Consider the following 18,998-nt stretch of genomic DNA (forward strand, 5'->3'; position numbering starts at 1 on the left):
CCCAGCCACCATGTCTGAGGCTTCTGGGTTGGGGAAGTTTGGGCTAGTTGGGAGCCTGGAGACATCATCCCATCTCTACTGCTGGCCTTGGGCAAGTCCCTTCCACTCTGTGTCCCCTGCGTGCTGCCTGCCCTGTTGAGTTGCACTGGGAGCTGCTTTCATGGGGGTGCTCTCCCTGAGCATTCATATGGATAGGCAACACTTAGGGAGGGTCATGGGGGTCACACATCCCCCCCTGAGATAAGCTGCTGCTGGCTTGCGCGGGCAGTCACCACCCCCCACTCTCCTTGCCCCATCCGTGCTGCCAACACCGCCGTTGGCATCTGCGGGTAGTCCCCGTTCACTGCCGACACTGCTGCCTACAAATGTGCCCCCCACAGTCTTAGGAGGCACCAGTCATTCACGTTTACATGGCAGCTGGGATCCTAATCATGGTTGAGGCCAGGATGTGTTCCCACAGTATTAGTGATCTGAATACTGGTGGGCCATGGATCTTGGTACCCCCTCCTCCATTCTTGCAACTTTGATGGGCAATCTAACAATGAGAAGAAGGAAAAGGAAAGCCTTCTAGTCTCCTCTTCACACCCACCCACTCCCCATCGCAGCCTCACTACCTCCTATCCCTGGTCTTGGCTCATCTGCTGCATGTGACACCATGGCCCGGTGTCTGCTGGTGAATTAGCACTTGGTGTGGGTCAGTCGAGCACTCTTCTGCAATCTGAAAGGCTTTGGCAGTGCTGGGTTTGTGGTTCTTCAGCTGCTGTAATTTATGACCCTTGTCAGTGTCTCTAACTTGCTTTCTCTTTTATGGTTTATTTGTTTTCGCTTGCTCTTAGATTTGCAACAGCAGGGAGCTGAAATGGCCCTCATTTGTTGCCTGGAGGTTCCCAGACCTGCTCGCAGTCAGCCAGGCAGAGCTGTTAGCTTGAGCAAGGTGTCTCCTGTGTGAGCTCTGGGGTTGCAGACATGGCTAGATCAGCAGAGCCCTGAGATGAGGCTAGGGCATGGGGCAGGCTGGTAGCAGTGGATGACTTGACCAGGGTGAAGTTGTGCTTTCTTTCTGCATATATGGAGAGGAATAGAGGCCCTGCCAGCCTGACCTGGTAGAAAAAAACCATCTCCTCACCCCAAATCTGGGAATGGGTTTGACCCTGGACAAGGCCCACCAGCCAGCAACCTTGCATAGTGTAAACTGGATGTTTCAAGCTGTCCCCAGCAGGTAGTTCTTCTACAGGGGATCCCTGTACAACATGAACTGAAATAGCAGCTGGAAGTCCCCCTTTGTTTCTCCGTGGTTTAGGCATGTCGGCTGGGGAAACGAGGTATAGTTTGAGTCTTGGCTTTGCCTGCTCCCTGCTGTGGAGAACCCCCGAGTTCATTATGTTTCTTAAACTGGCATGAAATCTGGGGAGGTAGGAAGTGGTGTGAGGCCACCTCTGCCTCACTGTGTGCCCTGCACAGAGCCTAGGACTGCCAGAGCCTGGAGCTGGGTTGTGAGATACTAGCACAGGAGTAGTCCCAGGCTTCTTGCATTTGTCTCTCTTATCAGATCCCAGGAGGACTCCTCCCAAGAGCCTGCTGGGAGGTGGTCACACGATCCCTGGCTTTACTCTCAGTTCCACTGATGTAAATGGGGGATAATTCCCATGAGGTGCGTAGAGCTGCCCCAGGCTTACGTGGCTCCACCTGAGCTCTGCATCGAGCCCAGAGCCTTTTCTTTTGGCCTTGTCCATGACAAAGGCAGCTACTCCCAGCTTGTCACTCTGAGCAGCCAGCGTGTTTTCAGCTAACTTCTTAAATCAGTGGTTTCCCCGAGCTGGTGGAGAATCAGTCTGAGCCGCATGAGGGTAAACAGTGGAACAGCTGAAAACAGGAAAACAAGCAGCCACCCAGTGAACTGGAGCCGCATTTAGAAATGCAAGCTTCCTGAAACCATGTTTGTATTGATTATACAATTAACAGTGAAGACAAGCCACGAAATATCTCAGTAGAAAATAACAGAGGGAAGGTGGCATTGGTTCAGTCAGGGACAGCCTGTGTAACTGCCAGTCGCAGCTGTGCTGGGCAGCATGGGCATGGGGAGTGGCACTGGCTAATTTAGACAAGGCAGTAGATGAAGTGAGCCTCTTGTCAGCCTCCCATCTCCCCTACCCACCTCACTTGCTTGTTGTGCCATTGCTGCCACCTGGGCAGCCTTGCTGCGGATGGGGCAGGGGGGATCTTTGGAATGGGTCAGGTGGAGACGAGAGAGCTTGGTATGAGTGAGCATGGACTTCTACTCCCAAAAGTGAGGCGGAAAAGATAAAAAACCCCACTGCAAGGCCATGCTCTTGGTACACAGAACAGCATGTCCTGGAGGCTGGTTGGCTCTTTGTAACCCTCACAGGGGGAAAAAGAGCAGCTGCTCATTGGCAAATCTCATGTACTGTTCGTGACTTCCTTTAGTGTGTCTGCTCCCTGCCTCTTGTGCATGTGCCCCTGCCCCTTTCCACACATGCATTCATGTAGATCAGAGGTGTCAGACTTGATCATCACCCTGAGCTGGATCTAGACCTGGTAGCAGCAGTGGTGGGGGCAGAGCTAGTGGCAGTGGTGTGGATGTTAATGCAGCTGTCACTTGCCCTCCACCACTGACACACATCTCCAGCTGGCCTCTGTGGTTGCAAATTCAGCAGTGGATCCCTTCTTTGCTCATACTGCCCCCAAACTGCTGGCCCCTCTGGCAGTCCTTTAGGTTGGATGAAATGGCCCCACAGGCCATATGCCCATGTTCCATGTATTAAAAATGCATGCATGCGCACAGATCTACATGTATACTTCCCCCACACACATGCATGTGGGCTCCCCATATTACAGACACAAGGAGAGAAGCCGAGTTTCCCTTGCCGAGGGCACCAGCTGCAGGCCTCCAGTCACCGTCCTCTCTGTGTCATCCCACTGGCTCCCACAGCAGCTCGCTTTGTGGGCACAAAGGGCCAATTCAGATAGCAGGAGGGAACCCAGCAGCAGGAGCAGGTGGACTCTGAAGTACCAAGGAGGGTATTGTGCCAACTGCTGTCCTTCCACAAGGGAAGAAGAGTTTGGGGCAGGTGCTTCAGGAAGTAAGAAGCGCAGCTCAACTCCTGTGGCTTCCTAGGGGAGAGCAGCTCTGGGGCCCACATCAGATGTGATGTTTGAGGGCATGTTTGTCCAATGCAGTTATATTAGTTATATCGCCTGCAGAGCACTGTACAGGCTTCAGCCACACTGTGGTGGGGGTGTGAGCTTTGCAAGCAGCCCCTGCTGGGCTGTGGCATGCTAGAAAATGTAAGGAAGGAGAGGACAGGCAGGAGAAGGAATACTGGTTTTCATTAGCAAATATAGACCTCTAAGGCCTGAACTGTATACATCTGGAAATGCTTGGGAAGGGGGAAACATCTTCCAGTTCCTACAGCGCGGCACATTCCAGCATGGCAAGAGCCCTGAAGTTGCATTGTCTCCGTCTTCTGTGGTCTCCGCCTGCCTTCCAGCTTGCCCTGCACAGATTTTGTGCTAAACACCCACCAGCCGCTCCTTTCCTACTTGTCAGCCCAGAGCAGGGTCTCTCCACATCCGCTCTATGGAAAGGTGGTGAGATTTCAGCAGGCTTCGCTCTCCTGGGCACCGTCCCTGTTTATGTGCTCGTTACCTTGACAACAGCAGCACAGACCGGCGCCGTGATGAGACTGACAGCGATGTGAGCCAGGTTTGACCGATGGATGTGTGTGCCTTCATGGTGCACAAGACAAGTCGCTGCTAGGGAATATCAAGAGCTTTTTGTTATTGCTTGTGATGCGAATAGAGATAGATGTCTTAGGCCTTTGATATTGCTTTTTTAAAGGACAGCATCAGCCTGAACTCCACAATTTAGATTTAAAATTAATAAACCTTTACAAACCCCCAGACTAATGGAAGTTGTGCTGTGAACTTGAAGTAGGTCAACCCCATTAAAACAGGGGGGTTTGTTGTTGCTGTTTTTAACAGTTCCCTGCAGGGAAACCCAGCTATTATCACATGAGAAAGTAAAATTGTAAACTCCAATAGCAGAAGCTGGAAGGAGCAGTAGAGGCGGTGGGTGCCTGGACATGTATTTTCTTTCTAGAAGCATAGAGATTAAAAATAAACTCCTCAATGTTCAGTGCCCAGGATGGGGAAAAGCTAAAGACTCATGTCTCAAACAAGGGATTTAAACCACCCTAACTCTGTCCCAATGCTATGCCTGGAGGAAAATGGAAACTCAGGGCTTTATCCATTCAGATAACCGGTCTCCCTCCCTCTCATTCACACACATACTCACCCACCCACACAAAACACCAAACCTTAAACAAATAAGACATGACCCAAAACCCACTAACATCCCTAGAAAGCTGCCAGTTAACTTCAGAGTTTTGAATCTAGTCCATAATCTGCTTTACATGCAGAAAGTAATCTGGCAGATCTCTGGTTTGACTGTGCCCCATTTCATTACCAGACCAATTCATCATGCACATGGCAGGCAATGCAGGGGGTGGACAGACCTTCCTGAGCTACCACGCAAAATCGTAGGACCTGGAGCTACATCTGGAATCCCAGGGGCAAAGGGCCAGTTCTTCAGATGGCATAAATCAGCATAGCTCCATTCAAATCAACCTCCCCCCTGTCAGCATGGTCTCCCCAGATGCCCTGGTCATGAAAATAGAACATGGATATGACCAAAGAAAAGGCTAGTGAGGTGATGGATAGATGTACAGTTTATGGGATGAGCTATTGAACTGGGAGTTGTGATGTGTGTTAAAATGTTAATAAGCTATAAATATGTTAAACTAAGATATGTATAATATACTCTTGGTAGTGCAGAAGGGAGAATGGGAGCCAGCGTCTCCATCAGGCAGAATTAACGTGGTTGGGGTGCATAGCCTGAGAAGTTCCAACTTGGCCCTAATTGTCTAAGAGGCACATGTTTTGGTTTTTAAACACCTAATGTTCTCAGGTAGAGGCTTCATAACCAGTGGCTTCATTGACCTTCATTGTTCCAGCTGAATAAAATGGAAGGCGTAAATAAACAGCAGGAAAAGTGGAAAGTAAGTTGGATTTTTCCAAATGTTTGCTTGTCTTGGTGTCAGCTCTTGCATTGGTGATGCACTGTGGTAGCACTGCAACAGTGGCATGGAGACACTATTACACTGAGTGGTGATAACCAATAGATAAGAGGGGCCTGGTTTTCAAAGGTGCAGAGCATTCTGCATTCCCACTGGTCCCACTAGGAGCTGGGGGTAGGGCTCAACACCTCTGAAAATAGCTCCAAAGTCACTGAGGGTGCACCTATGCTCAGGCTGCACTGCTCATGGAAAAATATGCTAGACGCAGTAGTTTAGGCAGGACTTCAGCAGTGTCACCCACAGGGTGCCTGACCCTGCTTTGGTGGGTCGGAGCAGGAATGGATGATCTATGGCCCATGATCTGGATCTGGCCCTTAAACAGATTGGTTTCAGCTTGCTACGGTCCGATCCATTTCACATTTTGTCATGCTGATCCTGTTGCCGTTCCTGCCATCCCTACTCTGCCTGAAGGGCTGCTGTCTTGCCAAATAAATTTGTTCAAATTGTTGCTCACCGGCTCTATATCAAGGGGTTTGGGTCTCTTTCCCCCCCCAAAAAACCCCTTCCTTAGAGCCCTTGAGTGTTGGCTGCAGCCCAGGCCAGGGATTGTGACTGGGGTTTACCAGTGTTCCTACTGGGACCAAAGCTGGAGGTTCCTAGCTAGAAGGTCTTGCCCCTGTCTTCAAGGTCAAACTGATCACCAGATTTGGGGTGACGAAGGAATTTTAACCTATGGGCAGATTGGTACAGACTCTGGGGGGGTTTGCCTGTTTTTGTAGCAGTGAGCATGGCCCTCTCTTTCTGGTACCTCTTGAGTGGTATATTAACAAGCTTTTACACTAGCAGGATGCTGGCTGCCGTGGTTCCCCTGCTTTATCTGTGGTCGGTTAGGATGTTATATCAGGGTTGTCTGTGTACTTTTGTTAAGAGATGAGACAATTGATTTGTAGAGGATGATTTGGATAAGGATGATCCTGTCTTGGGCAGGAGGTTGGACTAGATGACCTCTGCAGGTCCCTTCCAGCCCTACTTCTTTATGGTTCTATGCCTGAGTGGCAATTTTTACCAAGAGGGATGCATGAGGGGGAAAAAGGGGGGAAGGAAGGGAGGCATGAGAGGATAGCCTTCCACACAAAGCAGAGATGGCAGAAGCAACACTAGGGGATTGGTGGCCTGCAGCAATGACTGGGTTGCAGGTGCCAACACGCCATTAGAAAAGGTTGTTGACTCCTGGGTCAAAAAACTTTCCCTTGGCAGCTTTTGCAGAATGAAGATATGTGGACCCCATCTACACTAGGGTCTGCCCCACTGCTAATATAAGTGAAGTTATTCTGATACTAGAAAAGCAAAATAAAAAGGCTTAGAGTGGGGTTTTTAGAGAGGCTGGTGCCACTGACTGTTCAGAGCTACTGAAAATCCGGGAGTTCCTGGTTCCTGACTTTCTTCATCACAGGAGACTGGATGATGGCTTTCTGCCTGCTAAAATAAACTGAGGTTATATCCTTGCCTTGATTACTTGGAGCTTGTTGGCTGTTAGTGGCAAAGTTGCGTCTCCCTCAAGGGAGTGTATTAAGTATCATACACAGGGGTAATGATGCTGCTTTGGCTGCCAAGGTGTAAGCACAGGCAGGCACTGCTCCCTCCAGAAAGGCGAGGAGCCCGGGCCAGCCCTGGCAATGGGAGCAGGTTCTGTGCTTACTGGTCTCCCCCCTTGGGCTGCTTGGCACTCTGCAATGTGCATATTCTCCCTGATGAGGCCCATCTGCCTGCCTCTGCCACATTGGCAGTCTGACTGCATGTCCCCCAGGGGGATGTGTAAGTAGTAGCTTAACTAGCGAGGGTGAGTAGGACATCACCCCTGGGTGCCACCCCCGTACTCTGCTGTGGCAGAAACAGCCCCATACCTCTTGTCCCCCACCAGCTCACCAGTGCTCAGTACCCCCATCTCCATGGGGTGCAAAAGCAAGAAATTTGTATGACTGGTGGGTAGGTCTCTTGTGGCACCTGGGATGTGTGCCCGCTCCAGGCTGCTAGCAGTGGCTGGTGACTTTCTCTCTGCCCACCTAGCAAAGGATGCTCTCCCAGGCTGTGTCCTATGTGGTGACTTGGAGGCAATGTGCCACTAGCACCCTACAGACTCCACTGTGCCCATGGAAAGGCTCTGAACTGACTGCATTCCTTCTCTCTTCTGGGCAGGCCCAGATTTGAAGGGCAGGACCTTGTTTTCCAGCTAGAGAGGCTTATCCCCTTGCTCAGGGCTGGGGCACTGGTAGGGGGTCAAGCTCCTTCCACCCTGTCAGGAGAGGTGGGAGAAACAAAAGCCCTGGTATCCTTTGGATCTGCTGGAGACACCACTCTGCTCTGGCAGGGTCTATGTGGGTATGGGACTGTGTGCAGCCCAAGAAAACTATGCTGTGTCCCTTCTCTTCTTGCCACATCACAGCCCCATGTGTGACAGGCTCCATATCCATCAGTCCCATCTCTGCTCTCCTCTGTTACTTTCAGCAGCATGGCCTGCTTGCTTATTTATTAGACACATTAATATGGCCCCTGTAGGCCAGCTCTGTCATGCTCGGTTGTCAGGCCGAGAGGGTTGGTCAAGGTAGGCTCCCTGACGAGCATTTCCCTGACAAGCACCAAGAAGTCTTGGAGGGAGCTACTTCAGAAACGGTCTCTGACTGATTCCCAGACACGACCGCGTCCCTTACAGACTGCGAGGCTTGGCAAGCATTGGCGCGTGCTTGATGTCCTGACATCTTCCAACTGCCCCAGACTGCTCCTGACCTGCAGCTTTGTGAGAGACTCCTGATCCTTCTCTCACCAGCCGCAGGCATGATGGGAATCCTCAGGGGCTGAGGGGTTCGCCTGGCTCTGCCATACTCACTTTGATGCATGCAGCAGTGCCAGTTTCTAGGGGTGGAGGACTCGGGATGCTGGGATTCTGTTCATGCCTCTCGGTGACCTGCTGTGGGACCTTGGGCAGTGTCGTTCTCCTTCCCTGTGCCTCTCCTTTCACTCCCTTGCTTCGTGCAGTCTGATCCATCACAAGCTCTGGGGGGCTGGCACCATCTCTGTGTGTACAGCACCTGGCACAGTGGGGCCCCAAACTCAGTTGGAGCCTCCAAGTGCTTTGGTAATGATGTTTACTCCTGCAGAGTGCAGAGACACAACAGATTTCCCAGCTGCACTCACTGACTTGGATGTTTCCAGTGCAGCTGATCAGCAGTGAAAAGGTTTATAATATTGACACTTAATGCCTAATTATAATTGCTTAACAGCCCATTAAAATGAATGGGGGGAAGTTCACGCTTATTTTTTTTCGGTGCTGTTGTCTCAGTCTTGTCTGGCTGCTGACTCAAAAGCTGTCTCTGCTCTAGGGAACCAAGCTGTTGGTAATTAAACCAGTGGGATAGCACTGATGTAAATACCAACCAGCATCCACCTTCACTAGCCTGTCTGGGCTTAAATGTCACCTCGCGTCACACTTGAGCTGCACTACCCTGCTGCAGTCATGCTCGCCGTCCTGGAGGTGCCTATTCCACGGTGCCTAATGCAGCTCCATGAAGTAAAGGGTTCTGGGAGATTTTGAAAGGCCAGAGGAGATCTCCAGGGAACTGTGGAAGGAGAGATCCATTCCCCTAATTTCCTATGGGAAAAGTTCCTATTCATCCTCAAGTTCTTGTTGCATTTCCTTGGCCAGGAAGGGTGAACCAGTGAATACTCCACTCCAGCTCCACTTTTGTTTTTTTGGGGGGGATTCTGGAGCTTTTGAGAGAGAGAGAGAGCGCATTCAGGTAGGACCAGTATTGGAGGGCCACTGCAGATTCTTGCTGTAGTGCTCATGCCCTCCCCTGAGCACCTGGAAGAGCCTGCTGCTTATGGAAGCTAAGATTAAAGTTTGTTGGGGGAATTGCAGATTTTAGGTCTGGACCAGAACCATGGACCAGTGGGACTGTACAGTTCTCCCCAGCAAGGAGCAGCAACCAGTCTGCTCCCTATGTGCAACCTCAAGGAGACAGCTGCAGAACCTGCCAGCACTGGATTTTTCCACCAGTTGGTACAGGGTGAGCAGTGCCTTTGCCTCATCTACTGCCACCTCTCCAAGGCCTGCACCAGCAATTCATTCAATATCACTCACCCCTCATTCGGTTGGGTCCCCAGGTAGCAGCACTCTCTCTCCTAATTGTGGAATCCCACCAGGTCTAGCCATCAAGTCTTCATCCCTTGCTATTGATTTCTCTTGGAGAGCTTTGACCAGTGGATAAATGGAGTTACTTAATACAGCATCTTCAAAACAAAGTATGCATTTTTCCAAATGAATGTAAGAAATGGGGAAAAGAGCAAGAGGCATTTATTCTTCCTGTCTTGCCCAGAGGTTTGTCTAGCTAACCAGTCTGGGAGTGAAGGCAGTTTTTCTCTAGCCAGCCCTCCCTCCTTTTGATCCTCTCAGCCTCAGGACTGGAGCTCCTAACCTTTCTCAAGCTCTTGGTTTCATTTTAACCCACTTGAGATCTGAAGTGAGAACCTCCCTTTCCCGTTTCTGGTCCATCAGACATCTGATTCCCCCAGGTAGGAGGTAGTCTTCAAAGAAATTAACACTAAAGTAGTTTTGACTGTTGATGATTGACTTAGTCATTCATTGTAAGCCAGTCGGGGATGCAGACAAAAGTGTATGGGACTGTGTTGATTCTCAATGCAGGAAATCCCCAATAGCCCGTCAGAGACGCATGCATATGCAGGCATGCACGCACATGACGCATAAACGTAATACATATAACTTCATAGTAATGCAAGAATTTTCATAAACTCTGGTGAGGGCTGGGGGAAAAGTTATTTCCATGGGGCACTTCTGTACGTAGTATAGAGTTCACAGTGACTTCCATGCTGTTTTTTTCTGTAATACTCAGGAAAACAAAAATGAAATCTTCAGCAAGCATTAGAGTGAGGAGGCACCAAGTTTTGGACCATCTCTGCATAGCTAAAGGGGTATTGTTATTTATATTGCAGTAGCTCTTCAGCACCCCGACTGTAGACCAGGGCTTCATTGGGCCAGGTGCTATATAAAAGCAGAACAAAAGCAAGTCCAAGCCCTAAAGAACTTCCATTCAATTACAGCTGGGGTTGTTATTAATTCTGCCTGGAGTCTTCATGCTGCCTTAATTAAAATACCATATGTACACATGTTCAGGCTGACAGTGGAGAGGTAAGGATGGATACGTTAGCTCAGTCTGACTGATGTTTTGATTAGAAGGCACTTGCAGCTCAACTTGAAGATGTGTTTCTTGGGCATTGGATTACTGTTTCTGTTAGCCAATCCCTTTGCACTGCCTGAAGGAGGGCTTTCAGGGCAGGCTGGTTTAGCTTTTACATTGGATCAAGAAGGTAGTGGTTATTGGCAGTTTTTTTGTTATGAGGTGTCTTTCGGTGACATCCAAGGTGTGTCAGGACTGCATGCTTAAGGGTTTCCCCTGCTTCTCTCTTTCCCTGGCTGTATTAATGCTCTGTTGTGCGATGGTGCGCAACAGAGCGAATTAGTCCATGGAACGTGGCACTTGATGTGAAGGAAATACAGAGCTACTGTATTAAGCACAAACAAGTGTGCAGGCCTGCTGAACTCTTCATGTGATGTAGCACACAAGCAGAGGAAAGATTCTCTAGTATAAATTGACTGAGCACCAGTGGCCTTAGGGCAGCAACTCTCAACCAGAGCACCACAGCAAACCTGATTCACAAGATAAGCCTGGAGATTTCAAATAGGTATTTTTTTTTTTTATCACTATAAGACAGGCCTGGGGCTTCAGGTACTTCCAAATCTTTTGGCAGGCATCCTACGTGCAGGCCCAAGCCCAGAGGCTTGGGATTCAGATGCCCCTGAGTTTTGCTTGCCCTCATCTGTACGGCTGCAGAAGGAGGACAGTCAGCGTGTAGCTGAGATCCTCCCACTGGAAGCTGGCCAGTGGAAAGCTAACTAGGAGGCTCTCATTGGGAGTCCTGTCTGCATACAGACAAGGGTGCACCCTCTACTACATAGTGCGATTTTAATTGCATTACCTTGGGCATGGTATTTCCCCTGCCAGACCATACTAAAGGCACTTAAAACATAAAGTTGGCACATTAAAGCTCATTTACTCATGCTAAGTGCTCTCTTGAGCCACTTCAGGCGAGCCTTAGTTATGCCACTTCAGGCAAGGGTTAACTCTGGACCATGCTTCCTAGCTTGTGTTAGGGTAACTTCAGTCTGCTCCACAGAGATAAAATGAACAATCTGTAGTCCTCCAGTATCCCAAAATGTGCTGTTTCCAGTAACTTCACCCTTACTCAGATAGCGGAAGGATCTTTCCAAAGAGGGAAGCTTTACAGGATTTCTAAAAACGGCATGCTCTGAATTGGCCCCATTTCCAGAAGAGGCCTGTTCCATGGCCAGGCCCCCTTGACTGAGAATGCTTGTTCCCCTTGCCCTCTTGCACCGTATCCTGGTCTGTGTGCTAGGCATAGTCACAGAGGGGGCTTCTGCTGTGGCAGTTCACAGATTGAAATTCAGCTAAAGCTGGAGTCAGTATTTGCTGGAAAGATCAGGACCAAAACATTAAATAGGCACCAGCCAGTGATTGGGAACCAGTAGGCATGGGGCTTGAACACAGGCCTGAGGGGCTTGTTGTGGCTTTAGATCTAAGGAGGGTGCTAGTCTCAGTTTTCCTGGACATAGGGGTTTGTCCAGCAATCTCCTGCCCTGGCTTTATTCTGCCTGTTCTCATGCAAGGTCTGGACAGGCAGCAGTGAAGAAGAAGGAATTACTGAGTGAACAAAAGCAATAAACCAGCCGTTCCTTTAATGACCAAGAAAAGCAACGATTTCTGATGCCTTCCTGACCAGTGTACTCCTTGCAGTGGAGGTGGCAGGCAGGCGCACGGGCCTGACAAGAATACGAGGGGGTGGGGAGGTGCTAGTCCAGGGGTGGGCAAAATGGAGCCTGGGGGCTAGATGCGGCCCACCAGGCCATTCTATCCAGCCCCCAGGGCCCCTAAAAAACTTTTAAAAATATTTATCTTCCTTGGCCTGCCTGTCATGTGACCCTCAATGGCTTGCTAAAACTCAGTAAGCAGCCCTCTGCCCAAAATAATTGCCTGCCCCTGTGCTAGTCCCTGGCAAGAGCTGAGGCAGAAGAGATGTGAGCAGAGGAAGCTCAAGGACTGCCTGACAGGGGCCCTGAGTGGGCACTGAACTCACTGAGAGCATAAGACTTGACTACTAGTCCCTTTGCAAACAGCTGCTGCAAGGTCCCCTACCTCTTCCCTGGATTGGAGGGGGGCAGACCCACGCTTTGTCACCATGACTCTGAAGGAAAGGAAAGAGCTGGTGGTCATTGGAGTTGGACTCACCAAGGGGATTTACTGCGGGCAAATTGGAGCTTGGAGAACATCTGTCAGTGCAGGGATCCTGCTGGGGATGGAGAGACGGGGGAGTGGTTCTTTGTGCAATGTGGGGGTTTAGCTGATCCAGCTTTGGCAATGGGGTGGTTGCTGTACTAGCCCAAGCCCTGACTGCCAGGTTGTAGGGCAGATGTTCTGCTACAGTGGTGAGGGCAGGTGGAAGACAAAGGTGGGAGCTAAATTGATGGTGCTCAAATTGAATTGGGGCAGCATAGCTCTTTCCCAGCCCTGATGGCCTGTGCGGGTTGTACGTCTCTTTGCTGTCACAACGTATGGTGGGCTCGTGTGCTCTAAGGATCAAGGCAAGGCACAGTCTTGGCTTTCTGCAAGCAGCAAAAGCCATAGCAAGCCCCCAGCTCCCCAGTGCAGGCCATCAAATTGCCTCTTCAGGCCCTTGGCCTGCAAGATGAGGACACCTCTCCGAGCTGCAGCCAATTCTCTCTGGGAGGCAGGTGCCCTGCATGTATTCAGGGCACCCTTTCCCTATCCCTGATTATGTTAATGGTCATGCGGTCACCTGAAATGAGCTTCTAAGAGGGATGAACTCTGCTGCAAAGATCAGTTCTGCTACACATGTCCATCATGTGATAACAGGGCCTGGTCATGGCATGGCTGGGCTGTTTTAATCTAATCCTCTGACGTTTGGGGAGATGTAGACAGACTATTAATGGTTGAGCTTGAGGCATAACTAGTTTCCTTTGGCTCCTCCAGTTCAGTGGGGATTTTGCTGTAGGAGTTGGAAGGCACTAGAGAAGAGCAGATGGTTAAGCCCCCAGGGTGATTCTTTGTCAGGAGCATACATCTAAATCTGTCTGAAGCCTTCTTGTTTGCAGTACTCTGGTTGCAGCTTGTCTGTTTAGGTATTTGCGGCTGTAAGATCAGCTCCTGATGTCTGACCCTTTCTGCCCTCTCCTTGCCTCTGGTAGCAAACCAAAGGTGTATGCAGGTAAATTCAAGCAGACTGCCCTGCCCAGTGAAGGGCCGATCCTCTTGCCTGGGGTGGGGGATGATCGCGGCGTCTCTGCATTGAGGCTGTGCTCCCTGTCCTGTGCACAGCTGAGTCAGTGGGGAAGCACTTTGCTTCTGGAGCCCATGAATATTCAGAAGCCCTATCCTCATCTGTCTGTCTCAGCAAGAGTGTCTGGGAGCCTGACAGTAGAGAAATATGGAAACTTGGCCTGAAATATCACCTCTTTTCTGTCTCTTCACCTCCCAGCTCCCCACCTGGTTGAGACATCTTGCTGAAAGCTCTGGAGAGCTACTACTACTGCAGGTCTCTCCCAGCGGAGTGCTGTGAAAATACTTAAGCAAACCTGCTCCCACTGCACGGGATCAAGTGCGTTTGCCAAGGACATTAGCCTCCCTGTGTCTGTGCTCTCCCCGCCCCCCAGCACATCAAAGACTATTTGCACCCACCTGGAGGTGATTGGCTCCCTGCCCAGGCAGAAAGGAAATCAGATGCAGAGCATTTTCCTGCTCCCAGCTCTTTAATAGTTCCAGAGGCTGAGTTTCTCCCCTGCCAAAGGATACCAGGATCACAGCAGAGCAGTCACAGGCTCTCGGCAATGGCTAACCCCTTTTGTCCTCCATGGTATTAGCTGGGGTTGTTATTCCCCTGGTCCTCCAGCTGTCTTTCTAGCAGAGGCCTGAACCAAAGCAACCATTTACCACTGTGCCAGGCATAGCTGTGGTAGGCTGTCAGTAGCTACCAGCCTCATTACTCCACATAGGGACCCTGCTTCCATCAGTTGCAGCCGATGCATTCAGGCCTCTTGCTGTTTCCATAATTAACAGTGTCTTCTGTAAACTAGCAGCCTGGCACTCTCGCTCTAGAAGACGCCTTCTCAGAAGCACCCAAGATGGCAGGAGTACGAGATGGCAGGAGTACTATCCCTGCCCACCACCTCCTCGCCAGGGAAGGAATTGGCTCATCCTTGAGAGATTTGTTTGGCTGGTAGGTGACCCCAGCTCTCGTCAGTGCAGTGGGGCTGCTCCAGGGAAAGAATTGTTATCCATGCTCACTCACTGCTACTTTATTAGCTCGGCTGTTAATTACTTCTGGGCACAGGAGCCACTTGTGTGTTGTTCTTAGGTTGCATTAACTTTGCTTCTCTCCCATCCACCTGCCCAGACCCAAATGTTTGTGGAGACCTGCTCTCATTGGTCCTGCTCTCCAGCAGCCCAGCCATGATCTGGGGCTTATGCATGGGTTTGCTGTCTTGCCCTGAAGCAGGGGACTCAAGTTTCTGGTCTTGCTCTCAGTCTGGGTCACTTCCATGCTGAGCTGCTCTGTGTGGCTGCCTCTGTGTAGTGTGAGTGCTCTTGTGGGGCTCTGCCTTCTGCACTTGGGGTCATGGATCAAGCTGGTGTTAAAGCTTCAAGGTATTAAGCAGGAAGGGCCCAGCCTCCCCTGGCTCCACTTTAAATCATCCCCCGGGAGAGAGGAGAAAATGCCACTTAGTTGCTCTCTAAACATGGTAAATAGGCAGATGCCTCATCCAGGACTCCCTGGGGGCACCAATCCATCTGCTGTCTGTCAAAAATGTATTTTGGGCTCCCAGGGGGCTAGGCTGCAGAGAGATCCGTGGATCAGACCCCTGCAGCAGCTGACAGGAGGGGAAAGTGTTTGGTTTTTTTCCCAGGTTGTGTCTCAACCAACCTGGGCCTCTGGATCATCTAACAGTAACCCTGAAGAGAGGGGCTGGATTGACAGGGCCTGGAAACTAATGACTTCTACTTATCACAGAACACAAAACCTGAAAGGAGCAAGGACATGAGGCCTCCCTAAGTACTGCTGCCCTGATCTAGGACAGCCATTCCCAGCCATACCTTTCCCAATTCCTCCCCATCTTTCTTCTTCCTGTGGTGCCTCTTGAGAGCTTAAGGTTGGGGCAGTGGTGCTTAACTTCTGGCCTCAAGGCCAGATCCAGCCTGTGATGCCAAATCATTGGGCCCATGGGTCACCTTCTCATGGGTCTAGAAATTTTGCTGGTGAAGGGGCAGTGGTAGCGTTAATTGCAACTCCCCTGCTGCCACGTTTCCAAACCAGTGAGGAGCCCCACAGTCCATATGACATGGCCCTGTATGCTAGATTGTACCAGCACATAGTGGGACCAGCATGCAGGGTTGCTTTATGACCAGATCCAATGTATGGGGTTGGGCCAGCATGCAGCCAGATCTGGCACTTGGGGGTAGGCCAGTGTGTGGCTGGATCTGGCACGTGAGATTGGGTCATGTGATGTCAGGCTGGCTCTTGCAGCCAGGCCAGCCTTGGACCATTCCCGCACTGGATCAGACATGTGGATAGACCCCGCGTGCAACGGCTGGCCTGTGGACTCACCCCATGTACAGGATCCGGCCTGTAGAGTAGCCCTGTGCTGATCATCTACCCTGTGGAGCCATTAGGTTGAGGACCACTGGTTTGGGGTATCTCGGACTCCCATAATTTTCTGTGGGCTCAGCTCCCTGGCCAGACTACTCCTGTCATGATACATTACAGCACTCACCAATGGGGCATTGTGACCGATATGATCTAGCCAGGGAATGCAGCTGAGAGAAGAATGGAGGTGTGAAGCACTCAAATGACCACTTCCAGGATCCCCCTCCACCAGCACTTTGCAAGTGACATTCCTTTCATTTTTTCCAATGAGAATTTGATTTTGGGGGGTTGATTTTTAGCCAAAAAACTCTTAACATTTTCTGCTGAAAAATAAGGCCATCTTTCCAATCCACCCTAGTCTACAATCATCCTGTGAGTATCCTTGGCTGGGGTAAATCAGCACCAGCTTCCTTGGAGCTAAACAGATTTACACCTCAGAATCTGTCCCAGCACCGCCCTCAGGGCAGAATATCAGAGTCCCCTCTCTTCCAGAATGAGGGACAGCCCCTTTTCTGTGGGGGAAAAGGATCTCTTCCCGTTGAGCAAACAAAGAAGCCAAGCTGTTGCATTTGCTAAAGAATGGGCTTCTAAATGGGCTGGAGAATGGCCTGGCTCAGTTCTGTTTCAAAGCACTCTTTGTATCTCATCCTTGATAGAGAGATCAGCCTCTCCAGGAAGAGCTGAGCTTTGTGCTGAAATTGGGTAACAAGGGGACAGTACAAATCTCTTCTGTTTCACTCAGGATAGACGTTGCAGGCTGCTCCAGTTTCTGTCTCAGGGCAGTTTCCCATCTCGTGATTTTTGATGATTGAACCTGCACAGAGTTTCTCACTGGAGTGGGCATCTGCACCTTCAGTGTGCTGTCCTTGTTTAACCCCTTGGCGGCCGTTCAACTTCAGCTGTTTGGCTAATACATAAAGTCAGTAGCCCCTTCCTGGCTTCCTTGAAGTGTTGCGGGGGGGCAGGGAGCAGCATTTGGCTAGGTGGGTGGTTCTGGTGACTTCTGGCATGGATAAGAAGAAATGGCAGGGCAGGCTCAGTGAGGCTGTAACATGTTGGAGCGAACTAGAGACAGGCAAGTGCCACTGCAAGAGGTCGGACAGCCTGATGATGGTGAGCCATTCCTTGCCTCTGCACCACCCAGTGTGAAGGGAGGCGCCCATCCTGGGAATGTGGTTATCCATCAGGTGGGGTGTGCGCCTGCCCCTGTTGTTTCCCTCTCCCCTTGCACTCAGACTTAGCCATGCTGAAGAGTCGCTGGAGAGCAGTAGGAGGAGGCCGGGGGCTAATCAGCCATCCCTTTCATAAAACAGAATCGTGCATAAGCTTTTTATTTTCTCCTGCTCCTTATCTGGCCTCTCCCTCGGGCCTCACGGGATTCTCAGCACCCCCCTTTTCCTATCTGTCTGCCTTATGCTGCATTATCGCCTTTGTCTTCCTCTCTTGCTTGAAGTCCTTCAGGCGCTGGCTTTCAGCAGCCTCCACCATTGTGGAGCTGGGGCCCCAGGCCCAGGCCTGAACAATACATCCACAGGCTGCTTTTGTCTCCTGGTTCAGGCTCTGGCCTGCTTCACATGGATTCAGCTTTTAACCACCTTGGAGCTCAGGCAAACCCCACAGGCTGCTCTATAAGTACACGTTGTGTCTCCTTGGCCTTTGCTGGGGAAGGAGAGGGGGACAGCAGGGAGAGATGGTGGTAATAGGTCCCCATTCAGAGAGGGTTGGAGCAATGACTGCTGTTGAAGTAAATTGTGCGAGGCAATATGGGAGACTGGAAAAGGAGGATAGGCTGAGAGAGGGTGTTTTGGGGAACATGTGGCCAGACTGTTCCTTCCTAGTGCAGACAAGCGAGAGTCGGTGCCCCTTCTTGAGCACCCCATATTTGGTGGGGGCAGTTGGGGCTGCATTTCCCAACTCTTGGCTTTCCATGGAGGGCTAGGCTGATACACCCGTGGGCTTGCATGCAGCAGTGGTCGGCTGGGTACTGGCACTGTCCATAGGGCCCCCCAGAGTGCGGGGGGAGGGGTTCTCCACAATTCGCCTGGGGCGGTTGCCCCAATTCCCTCCCCCCGCCCCTGATGGCTCAGAGTCCTCCCTAGCTTGCTCCTGTGGCTGTTGCCTGGGGGCATCCTAATCCCAAGCCTCCAGGCTTGGGCCTGCACCTAGGATGCCTGTTGATGGATCTGAAAGTGCCTAAAGCCCCAGGCTGAAAAGTCTGGGGTACAGCAGTGTTTTCCAACCAGTGTGCCACAGCACTAAAGTGTGCCGTTAGATATGAACAGGTGTGCCGCAGAATTTAGCCATGGCATTGAGCTACAATAGGTATGAGGATGGGGAATTCCTTAACAGGTGTGTTGCATACAGTTTGTATTAATGTAAATGTTGCCAGCTGCAGTGTCACATACAGTGTTTGAATGACTGAGTTTTGCTCAGTCAAAAGGATTTGGATCTGACCTGGCTAATTTGACCTGGAACATGAAAAATCACACCCCCCCGCCCCCCAAAATCAAAATTGATAAGGACATGGGTAAAATGCACAGGTGATATGCAAAGCTGGAGTTATGATCAGAATGAGAGGGTACAAGCACAGAGGGCAGGGCGGGGCACTTGGGAGGAATAAAGGAGGCAAGGAAAGGAAGATAAAATGCTTTCATGTAAATCCCTGAGACACTTTAGTCTCGGCTGAGATGGTGTGAGTACGTTCAACTCCTTGGAAGTGCCTCCTGGCATAAGTCAAGTGGTTGTCACCCATCCTTTTTCACCCAGGTCAGTGCAACTGCTCCTTGCCATTGCAGAATGGCTCTGGGCCATGGCACATTTCACGTGGGCCATCATGATGGCTGATGCCAGTCCTGCTTTTTAGTGCAGGGTCAAGCCCCTGCAAGGTTTGGGGGAGCCTCCACTCTGGCAGGGACATTCCCCATTCCCCTGTCATAGAGGTACATGTCATTCTTGCTGTGTCTTCTAGCAAAGAAGCCCTGAGCAGAACTGCTTACTAATGAGTCTAATTTTATGGCCCTTCATCGGCCCGTTGCTTGCTGTTTGATTGCACCACTTTATTGCTCTAATTATATTGTTAATGGAGTTTATTAC

General features: G+C 50.7%; 1 protein-coding gene and 1 long non-coding RNA gene across 3 annotated transcripts in view; one reads left to right on the forward strand and one right to left on the reverse strand.

Annotated features, from left to right (window-relative positions):
* The window catches only part of B4GALNT4 (beta-1,4-N-acetyl-galactosaminyltransferase 4), a 113,015-nt gene that overhangs the window by 17,710 nt on the left and 76,307 nt on the right, over window positions 1–18,998 (forward strand). The window lies entirely within an intron of this gene.
* The window catches only part of LOC109318172, a 22,538-nt gene continuing 6,871 nt past the window's right edge, over window positions 3,332–18,998 (reverse strand). For both annotated transcript variants that reach the window (XR_002103200.1, XR_002103199.1), the window contains one exon: window positions 3,332–3,596. This is a non-coding gene — a long non-coding RNA (uncharacterized LOC109318172). The remainder of the gene's footprint in view (window positions 3,597–18,998) is intronic.

The sequence above is a fragment of the Crocodylus porosus genome, unplaced genomic scaffold (genome assembly GCF_001723895.1).
Source record: "Crocodylus porosus isolate Cpor-Errol unplaced genomic scaffold, CroPor_comp1, whole genome shotgun sequence".
Taxonomy (NCBI): domain Eukaryota; kingdom Metazoa; phylum Chordata; order Crocodylia; family Crocodylidae; genus Crocodylus; species Crocodylus porosus.